The sequence below is a fragment of the Notolepis coatsorum genome (genome assembly GCF_963971535.1).
Source record: "Notolepis coatsorum genome assembly, chromosome: 6".
Taxonomy (NCBI): domain Eukaryota; kingdom Metazoa; phylum Chordata; class Actinopteri; order Aulopiformes; family Paralepididae; genus Notolepis; species Notolepis coatsorum.
The window spans coordinates 56,668,194-56,679,879 of NC_140170.1; the positions used below are offsets into that span (position 1 = coordinate 56,668,194).

Consider the following 11,686-nt stretch of genomic DNA (forward strand, 5'->3'; position numbering starts at 1 on the left):
TTTGGACATAGTCCCACTTGTATACATCTATTAATAATATGACACTGGACTTGCTATGATCGTAGCAGTAATTCTCAATAATTTACTATCCAAGTTGTCTGTGCCAGCTAACTTGCTGTCAGGTAGAGCCTGGAGTAACCTTTCAATATCACTAACCTCAACCTGTTGAAAATCAAATGTACACCCTTTATCTTTCATTATGATATTCTTAATTATGTCATTTGATTTTGTATTGTTTGAGATGTGCATTCCCTGCCTGAGCTGAGATATCTTACTTGCATAAAAATCATTAAAATGGTTGGCAATATCACATGGTTTGGTTAGGACAATTCCATATGACTCAACAAAAGGTGTACAGACATTGGATTTTCTACCCATAATTTGATTTAAAACATTCCATAGATTTTTACCATCATTTCTCACATCATATAACCATGGTTTAAAATATTCCCTTTTTCTCACCTTATTTAACTTTGTGACTTGATTACGTAAGGAACGGTACTTTTGTCTGTCATCTGCAGAACTGGAACACACTGATGCTTTTTTGGCTACAGTATGTCTCTCTCATTCATTAAAATTCATTAAAAGCTACTATCTATCCATGGGGCTGATTTGTTTCTGACATAAATAAGTCCAGTGCAACCTCTGGGTCATCCTCACAACATACCTCCTCCCAGTTTATACCCAACATTTCATTAATAAAACCTTCTACATTAAAACTCTTATATGACCGTGAGTGAAATTTCAGGGGAGCTCCCACAGACCGTAGTACAATATATACATACATGAAACACATATAACACTGTACATAACAGAATATTTTAAATAAAGTGCATGATGAGTGGTAACAGTGATTATCAAGTCCAGGTAAGTGCATGGTGCACGTGAGGGGACAGTCAATGAGCGTTTAACAGTCTGACTGCTTGGGGGAAAAAGCTGTTCTTAAATCTTTAACTCTTGGCATGTATGGACCGGTATCTCCTCCCTGAGGGAAGGAGCTGAAAGAGGTGATGTGCTGGGTGAGACTGGTCCTTGATGATACACTTGGAGCGGTGGAGGCAGCGGGAGGTGAAGACGGAGGTGATGTTTGATAGAGGAGTCCCGACAATCCTGCCTGCCGCCTTCACCACCCTCTGTAGAGCCTCTTGCTCTGCCTTTGTGCAGCTGGATAACCACACAGACTTCACACAGACTGTCTGTACAATACTGCTGTAGGCCTATAATACTTATGTAAATAAGTAAGGCAATTGAAATATATCTGCAGTACAGCTCAATACACACAATTGTTAAGGGGATGCAGACCAGAGAAAGACTTCCGTCTTGTTTACATCAGGGTCCCCCATTTTCAATTCATCATAAATGTACAGTTCCCTCCCCCTTGTATATATTTACTGTATGTCACAAATGTAACAGTACTGCATGGTCTGCATCCCCTTAACAATTGTGTGTATTGAGCTGTACTGCATTCTGCAATCTGTTAATAAAGTTTTCAATCAATCAATCAATAAATTGCCCACGGAATTATAAACGACCCCCCGCCCATCCGGTCATCATCAGATCATACGTAGTAACTTCTGGAAGTACGTCCATTTGACATTTTTTATCTCGCGCCGATTGCTATCAAACTGTATACAATCATCAATATAATGCATTTAGGGCTATAAATCACGTTCTGGAGAAAGCTGCAGAAAACGATAAAAACATACTTATACTTTAGACCGTATTTTAGTATGAATATGTGAATGAAAAAGTATAACGTTGCTACACCCTGAACAATAGATATAGGACTTTGAATGGGCCATGGTAATGTCAATTTAGCAATACAATTTAAAAAGTTATAGCCCTGCAAAGAAGGGGAACTTCTCCATGTTAAATAGGGCTGGCGAGGGATGGTAAATTATGAATTTAACCCCGGCGATCAAAGGGTTAACACTTTGATTGCCACAGGTCCGGTGCCCCGGAACCCCGTTGCGTGCCACCACCCACTTCACTGATAGAGCTCTCATATTTGCGAACGCATAAACTATGTCTTAAATTATGGCTGTGTGTCTAATGCGACCGTCGCTTGTCAATGACTTGTTTGCAGTCAACTAGGGCTGCAACTAATGACTAATTTGGTAGTCGACTAATCTGCAGATTATTTTTTCGATTAGTCGACTAATCGAAAACCAATGTAAACAACAACAATTTTTTTTTTTTTTTTTTTTTTTTAATTACCTATCTTTGTGAAAGTGGCTTCTCAGCTCTGGTCCAGCTGAAGACAGAGCAGAGGAACAGATTGGACATTGAGCATGACCTCAGAGTTGCTTGTCTACCATCACCCCAGACTTTGAGACTCTTGTCAGGACCAAACAACAACATCATAACATGATGATCCCATAGCAAATTAAAATAATGACTCATGAAACATTTGAATTTGGATCTTTAAGCCACTTTAAATGAAAATGTATTTGAAGAACAATACAGCAATCACTCATAACAAGATAAATAAATAAATTAATACAAATTAAAGTGGAAGTGTACTTTAAATAACTTTTGTTTGCTGTGTGTGAGAGGAGTCCGTGTGTGTGTATGTGTGTGTGTCTTACTCTGATCGCTGTGTGAGTGAGAGGAGTGTGTGTACTGTGTAATTTGTGTGTGTGTCTTACTCTGATCGCTGTGTGAGTGAGAGGTGTGTACTGTGTAATTTGTGTATGTGTGTGTGTCTTACTCTGATCGCTGTGTGTGAGTGAGAGGAGTGTGAATGTGTGTGTGTCTTACTCTGATCGCTGTGTGTGAGAGAGAGGAGTGTGAATGTGTGTGTGTCTTACTCTGATCGCTGTGTGTGAGTGAGAGGAGTGTGTATGTGTGTGTGTCTTACTCTGATCGCTGTGTGTGAGTGAGAGGAGTGTGTATGTGTGTGTCTTACTCTGATCGCTGTGTGTGAGTGAGAGGAGTGCGTGTATGTGTGTGTCTTACTCTGATCGCTGTGTGTGAGTGAGAGGAGTGTGAATGTGTGTGTGTCTTACTCTGATCGCTGTGTGTGAGAGAGAGGAGTGTGAATGTGTGTGTGTCTTACTCTGATCGCTGTGTGTGAGTGAGAGGAGTGTGTATGTGTGTGTGTCTTACTCTGATCGCTGTGTGTGAGTGAGAGGAGTGTGTATGTGTGTGTCTTACTCTGATCGCTGTGTGTGAGTGAGAGGAGTGCGTGTATGTGTGTGTCTTACTCTGATCGCTGTGTGTGAGTGAGAGGAGTGCGTGTGTAATGTATTGTGTGTCTAGTCTGATCATCATCTCCTGCAGGGGAACAATGTTTTCAATGTCCAAAATTTGCTATGGGATCATCATGTTATGATGTTGTCTGGAACCCTGAGAAGCCACTCTCACAAAGATAGGTAGTGCACAAAAAAAAATTTAAAATAAAAAATTAAATAAATAAATATATATATATATTTTTTTTAATGACTAATCGACGCAACAATTTCTCGTCGACGATTTTTTATAATCGACGTCGTCGATTATGTCGACTAATCGTTGCAGCCCTACAGTCAACATTGTCGAAACGGAAACACATTGTCATTTTTCGGCCTATTTATGAATTGTTTTCAAATAAACGCTAGATTATCGATAGTATAGGTGTACTTATGCACGCTATAGAAGCGGGCTGAAAATCGATTATCCATTTCCTGATCAGCACACACATACGGGACACGCTGATATATAGGTGAAAACAGTTCTGATTATCCCAAGACTGGTCAAATAGATTCCTTACCTCAGATCAGATGTTCTCCAAAAAGGTTATTCCAATTCCTGATCGCCATTCCAAATATCGATCGCGTTTATTGATCCAACGCTGGATGGTCGAAACACCGATTCCACGCTGTTCTGATGGGCCACAATGAATCTGATCGGCTCAAGTTACATGGCTGTAGGGCTTTGATTGATTGATTGAAATGTTTATTAACAGATTGCAGAATGGGTACAGTACAGTACAGCTCAATACATACAATTGTTAAGGGGATGCAGACCAGAGAAAGACTTTCGTCTTGTTTACATCAGGGTCCCCCATTTTCAATTCATCATAACATATATGATATACATGACATACAGATAGACAGTACTGCTACATCTATACATTTATGACATATCAGATTTGCAAATACAGTACTGTTTGTGATACAAAAGTGTCCAGAAAAGGAGTGTATATACATTTGGCGTAGAAACTGTACATTGGAGGAGGTTGGTTGGGTGGGGTGGGGTTGGGTGGGTTGGGTGAGGGCTGTACATTGGAGGTGGGGGGGGGGGGGGGGTTGGGTAGGGGACACACACACATTTTACACTGTACATTGGAATATTGACAAAGCCTTACTTGGTCATTTACTGTACAACTAGGTTAGGACATTTGTAGGGGCCAGTTTCGAATTGCAGTCTCACGTAGGTGTTTTTTGAGAGTGTTTTTGAAAGTGGGTAGTGATTCACATTTCTTTACAGCTTTAGGCAGGGCGTTCCACATTGATGTGGCATAATTGCGAAACGTGTTTAGTCCCTTGTTTGAGCCAAATCTGGGTTTTACATGATTTGTGGAGCTCCCTCTGGTGTTGTGATCGTGGTATTCACTGACCTTTGGGAAGTATTTTGACATGTACATGGGTACCTTGGTCGCGTAGTGTATCTTGTAGACCAGGCCCATTGCAAGTTGCTGTACTCTGTCGTCTACTCTAAGCCATCCTAGGTTGTCAAAGTGGGCAGGGGTGAGGTGGGTTCTAGGAGTCAGGTCAAGTAGTAGTCTGACTAGCTTGTTTTGAGATGTTTGTAATTTGTTTTTTAGTGCCTTTGAGGTGCTTTGGTACCATGAGGTGCAAGCATAGTCGTAGTACCCTTGAATGAGTGCTCCTGCTAGAGTCTTCAGGGTATTCTTGTTTACCAGAGAGGAGATCCGGTACAAGAATCGCGTTCGTTGGTTGACTTTTTTTATTACATTGGATGCCATTTTGTCACAGGAAAGATTAGCCTCTAGGATGGAACCCAGGTAGGTAATTTCATCTTTCCTTGTGATAATATTGTCACCCACTGTAACCGAGAAGCCGTCGGTCTTGCTGAGTTTGTTATTTGAACCGAAGAGAATGGACTCTGTTTTGCCCATGTGTAATGATAGTTTGTTGTCGGCGAGCCATATGCAGATTTTGCCTAGTTCCGAGCTGAGGGCTTTTTCAACCTGTAACTTGTTCTTGTCAGAGACCAGCAGGGTTGAGTCGTCCGCAAACAGGAACAAGTTGCAGTCACAAGCTGACGACATGTCATTTGCATAAATTAGGAATAGTAGCGGTCCTAGTATGCTTCCTTGTGGAACACCACAGCTCACTGTGAGGGGGGGGGGTAGGGTACCGTTTACTTCCACCATCTGTTCCCTCCCCTCCAGGTAGGATTGTATCCAGCTCACTGATAAACTATCAAAACCAATTGCTTTTAGCTTGTCAATCAGAATGGTGTGATTGACAGTGTCGAAGGCCTTTTGTAGGTCCAGCATGACCATGCCGCAGTATTTGCCCGCGTCCACCTCTTGTTTGATGTGGTCGTTCAAGTAGAGAAGGCATGTGTCAGTGGAGTGGGATGTTCTGAAGCCAGATTGGAATTCGTAGATTAGATTTTTTTCCGCGAGGTACTTTTCGATCTGTTCGTATACTATTTTTTCCATGACTTTCGAGATGGATGTAAGGATAGAAACAGGGTGGTAGTTACCCGGGTCTAATTTGCTGCCCTTTTTGTGCAGGGGTGTTACTCTCGCAATTTTGAAGTCCTTGGGGACGTGTCCCTGTTTTATGGAGAGGTTTATTATGTGTGTGATGACTGGGGTGATGGCTGCTGCTGAGTCTCTGAGGAATTTGGAGGGGATGTTGTCATGGCCAGTGGCCTTGTTTGGTTGGAGGGCGCTCAGTTTTTTGAGTACCTCATCTGTAGTTACCATTTCCAGTTTGAAGTCGTCTTTGTGGACGCCTAGGTTCTTGTAGTATGCTACTATGTGTTCTACCCCATACTGCCCTGAGTGGGAGGGTAGTTTGTTTACCAGTGTTGTGGCTATGTTTATGAAGAAAGTGTTTAAGTAATTGGCTACATCCAGCTTGTCTGTGATGAGCGTGTTGTCCGTCTTTATGTTTATGTTTGAGAACCTGGTTGAGTTTTTTACTGCAGCCTAGTTGATTGTTGAGTAATTTCCAAAGTTCACGTGGTTTATTTTTGTTTTCCTCGGTTTTGTCATTGATGAAATTTTTTTTAGCAGTTTTGATCATGGAGTTTACGTCATTTCTTAGTCTGTTTCTTTCTAGTTTGAGTTCAGTCACGTGGTCTTGGAGTTCACTGCTCGTGCTTTTGGTAAGCTTTGACTGACTTTTACGAAACTCAGAGCATTTTTTGTCTCTGGCTTTCATAGCGGTCAGTATTTCAGTGTGCATCCATGGCTCAGCGCGATTTTTTACCCTGGTGGTTCTTAGGGGGGCCATGTTGTTTAGTATTGATGAAAATTTGGTTTTGAAGCCAAGCCAAGTTTCTTCAACCAGTGTACCATTGAGTTCATCTGACCAGTCCAGACTCTCCAGTTCAAGGTTAAAGGCCTCGCTAGAGTAGGTTTTGAGGTCTCTAGATGTGACTGTTTTGTGACAGCCAGCCTTTAGTTTTAGCTTTTTGCGGGTACAGAATATCATATAATGATCACTTAACCCACATGCTATAACCCCTTTATTGGAGATCTTGGACTTGTCAGAGGTCAGTATGAGGTCAATGGTAGTCTGAGTTGATTCACATATCCTTGTGGGTTGGGTGATTAGTTGGCTGAGGCCGTGCAGATCACAAAACCTATTGAAGGATTTGAAGACGGGTGCATCTTTTTGTTGCATATCCGTGTTCCAATCCCCAATAAGAATTTTTTCCGCATCCTCAGCTCCAGCTAAGCACACATCCAGAGTATCATAAAAGCCAGTTTGATCTGGCGGTCTGTATATTGTGCCGACTAGAACAGATTTTGCCCTTTCAAATAAAATTTCCACCCATACGGTTTCAATTGTCTCATGATGAAGGTCAGTACGGGTAATGAATTTGGTGTCCTTATGTATGTACATACAAACACCACCTCCATACTGGTTTCTGTCATTACGGACTATAGTATAGTTCTCTAATTCTATTTCAGGGTCTGTTACAGATGGATCAAGTTTAGTTTCAGTAAAGCATATTAAGTCTACCTTACCGCTCATAAACAGGTTTCTTATTTCGTCCAGCTTATGCTTAATGCTGTTTACATTAAGGTGAAAGATGTGTAGTCCGTTTTTATTAGCTGTGTTATTGATGTCTTCAAGTTCCAGGTAATTGTCTTCTGGTGCTGCTGTGGGGGAGGGAGGGGGGGGGCTTTGTTGTTGTCTCCGTGAGGTCTGTGTGTTGGTGTGTGGGGAGGGGGGGTCCTTTGTCCTGTGTCTTCTCTGGCGGCAACCCTTTGTTCTCCTGGGCTGGTAAACATAGCCAGCCTGGCTAGGTTGGCTAATTTATCAGGCGATTTGTCCGTGGGGTTGCCGGTTGGGGGGGCTTTGTTGTCGTGGGTGGGAAGGGGGGGGGGGGGGGGTCGGGACCCGCGCCGTGCTGGTACAACAAAGGACTCGGTCCTGGATGTTTTCGCCGTTAGCTCCGCTGGCTAGCCGGCTATCGTGCGTTGAGATGTTTAAATCCCGCGTCGGGATGGTCGTCATGGTTTCGACCCTCGGTTCACCTCCTCTCGTCTCTGCCTCACGTGTGCTCGTCTGCTGCGGCGTCATTTGGGAAGAGTTGCCGTCCGCGCAGTGGATGTAGCCACAGGTTGAGTTGTTGATGTTGGTCGCGATGGTAACCTCCCTCGCTTCTTGCGCTGCCAGACCAAGTCTTCTCGCCTGAGTTCTGGTCAAGACCGGGCCTGGGTTTAGATGAATGTCTCCCGAGAGTAGCAGGATAAGGGACAAAAAGGTCTTTCGGTCCATTCTGCCATTCGGGGGTCTGTTCTTTCTTTCAGGATTGGCCGTTAATGTTGCGTGAACGGTCGCTGTCCCCACGGCCAGGTGCTTATGCTCCGTGCCGTTTTGGAAATAAAAGTCGCTGTGTACCTCCTTTTCTATTTTTGCTCTTCTCTCCTCTTCTGTCTGGTTGTGCTTCATCGTTGAGTAGAGGTACGAATCCGTTATCCAAAACATAACGAGGAGAAAATGTGCGCAAAATCTCTTTTGCTTGCTGTATTGACGAGGGCTCCGGGAGCTCAGGAATTTGCGACCGCTCATGGCTGTGTCCTGGTAACTGACTATTAGTCGATTAGTCGACTAATCGGTCGAAAGGAGCCGGAGTCGACTGGCCAACCTCTTAGTCGAATATATTAAAAAAATATATATATAAAAAAATTATTTTTTCTATAATTATAATATTTTTTATAAATTATACATTTGTTTTAACTTATTTTTTTTTATCATTCTTTCCAAAAGAAAAGAGGCCTAGAAGTGTGGCTAACGCTAATGGCACGCATACGAGAGGCTAACTGCCTACGAAAACAGGCACAGAGGCACTGAAAGAGGATTTCACCCATCTAATGAACACACTAGACTAGACAAATATCAAGATGTATCCATCAGTGGACCAATTGCATGCTTTTGCAAGGGAACAAGAAGCCTTCAGTCGACTCCTTCAGACATTAAGCACCCCCCACAGCCGAAATGGAATGATAAAAAAAAAATTTAAAGAAAATTAAAAATATTATACTTTTATTTTATTTGTTGTCGACCAATAGTCGACTAACGGCAAATTTTGGCCAATCATAGTCGACCATCCAAATCCTTAGTCGGGGACAGCATGAGACGCAATTATTGGACCCGTTGCTCGCAGAGTTTACATAGAAACAGCGGGACTCCCAAGAGGAGTTATCACAGGCTGTAGAACGCAGGGCTTAAGAGCTGCCAAGCTGCTTCAAAACTGTAAAGTGTGGGTATCCGGCTCAGCCCCTGGCTTCCAGCTGGAGCGAAACACGGAAGTTATGTGACTGTCGAGTCCTGGCTCTAGGCAGAATCACGAATAGTGGTCTAAGAGAAGTTAATTCTATTTGAACGTGATTCACTGTGCATTAACAACGTTTCGCATGTTATGACTTTGAACGTCTGCCATTTCCAACGCAAAAGGCATATACAATTAACAATACGACGCATCGATAATGAATACGCAAATCGACTACATTTACTCTGCGACCAGGTCGACGAATCGTGACAGCCCTACTGCGGACTGCAGACACAGCGAGGCCATGTGCCATATACAGAAATTCTCAGATGATACAGCTCTGATCTGTCTCATCAACAAAGGCGATGACCAAGCCTATAAAAAGGAGATTGACTTGATTGATTTGTCCACTTGTGTGATGCCAATTTTTTAGAACTTAATATCAAAAGTCATCAACTTCAGTAGGAAGACAGTCTCTCCTGTCATCATTAGGGGGCAGAAATGGAGATAGTCCAGTTCTATAGGTATCTTGGTGTCCACCTGGACAGCAAGCTGGACTGGAAGAAGAACACAGATTCTGTGTTCAAGAAAGCCCAGTCTCTGCTTTTTCATTTGAGGAAGCTTAGATTCTTTGATATCAGCAGGTCACTTCTTCATGTGTTCTACCAAGGTATCCTTGCTAAGTTGCTAGTGTCCTTTTTTCCTTTTTTATGATGTGCTCTGCTGGGGGGGGGGGGCAGCATCACAGACAAAAAACGAATAAATTAAATCATTAAAAAGGCTGGCTCAGTGATTGGCCTCCCTCCTGATTTCTTGGAGATCATTATTGCCAAGCGAACTAGGACTGGCAATTTTTTGAAGGCCACCCTCTGTACAATATATTTGATGCTCTGCGAAGCTCATTTAGCGATAGGTTTCTGATGCCTCTATGCTCATTGAGCGATTGAGAAGGTCCTTTGTTCCTGCTGCGGTTAAATTCTTTAACGAACACCGCTAGCTCTGTGTTGAGAGGCTCTCTTCTTATCTTTTATTTACTGTGTTGTGTAATTTGTACTGTATGTAATTGTTTCTTGTTTGTGTATTTGTATTCGCTCTGGTGGCAAACCATGTTTCCCCTCTGGGATTAAGAATAAAACCAGACCATGAATCAGTCCGAGGCAGTACTGGGTATCAGGCTCATTTACTGGAGGTCTCTGTGTGACACACATCAGATGCACAATCATTAGGTTTGGTGTGGAGTTGCTTGGTTTCACCTCAAAGGCATCCGAAAATACTGTGTTACAAATGACACTATTATACTGTATATATTCTGTTGGGCAAAAAACGAAATAAAATTCCATAAACAATCTTAACAAAAATATTAAATGACCCATATGCACTTCTATAACAAATATGAAAATAAAAACACATTATAATCACACAGTATCATTCAAATAGGGCTTTAGTGACCTTAGAACAAGATGTAACTGTGTTGTGTTATTATAATAACAATCACACCAGCCAGACTCACCTTATAGCTGAACTGATGTGGATTAGCTAGAAGGCTATTAGGCCTACAGCCTTTCATTCCACATAGAACAACATGTTCAAAAGAAACAGACACAAACATCTCCATACCTGTGTTCCACACATCAGATGCACATCACTGGGTTTGGTGTGAAGCAGCTTGGTTCCAGCTGATCAACAGAACAGAACTTGACTGCAGTCAGCTGGAGCTCTGGAGCTGAGAGGAGAAAGAGCTAACAGGAGCTAGTAGCTAGCTGTACAGGAGCTAGCATTAGCCTACTTTCTCACAGACTAAACTAATACAAAGTGGGTTATTGGTCTTGGATCCGAACACAATGTACACAGGATGAGTCGAATATTTTACGGAACATGTAGCAACAAGTAGATAACGTTTAAAACACGAATTACAACTTTTATAAGCGTTTATCAGGCGGAGATTCAGCTCACCTCGTAGGCATCTGGAAATACTGTACGTACTGTAGCGTTCTGTCGTACCCGTATTGTTAGGAAGAATGAGGAGAGGTTTATGTTTCTTTTGGTTATTTAATTCCACTTCAGTGAGTAACATAACAGGTCAATACCTCACTCGTTAGGAACACACACAGCTCCCTCCTTCACGTATATTTCACGAACACAACACAACTTCCGGTGCCACCTCCTATCTCTCCCGGGGGGAAACACCCCCCCCCCGGGTACAGTGACACACAAGACCCCAGATCATTACTTGAATGAATGAATGAAAACTTTATTTAACAGATTGCAGAATGGGTACAATACAGTACGGCTCAATACATACAATTGTTAAGGGGATGCAGACCTGAGAAAGACGTTTGTCTTGTTTCCATCAGGGTCCCCCATTTTCAATTCATATAGACATTTATGACATACACAACATACATGACATTTATGGCATAGGGACATATAGGTATTTAGTACTGATACATTTGTGACATAACGGTATTCAAATATACAGTACTGTTACCCCTAGATCCTGACAGAGTATATACATATGATGGGGAGGGGACTGTACATTAGGAGGGGGTGGGTGGGTGGGAGGGAAATATACATACGGCGGGGAGGGAATATATACATGCGGTGGTGAGGAGACTGTCTATTAGGAGGTGGTGGGGGTTTTGGGCATTTACGGTGGCCAGTTTAGAATTGCAGCCTCCCGTAGGTGCTCTTTAAGAGCGGTTTTGAATGTGGGCAGGGA

General features: G+C 42.6%; 1 long non-coding RNA gene across 1 annotated transcript in view; it reads right to left on the minus strand.

Annotated features, from left to right (window-relative positions):
* Nucleotides 1–11,057, minus strand: part of LOC311229363 — a 28,679-nt gene extending 17,622 nt beyond the window's left edge. Inside the window, exons 1-2 of the long non-coding RNA XR_014619754.1 lie at nt 10,921–11,057; nt 10,585–10,727 (exon numbers count right to left, since the gene is read on the minus strand). This is a non-coding gene — a long non-coding RNA (uncharacterized lncRNA). The remainder of the gene's footprint in view (nt 1–10,584; nt 10,728–10,920) is intronic.
* Nucleotides 11,058–11,686: the final 629 nt, after the last annotated feature.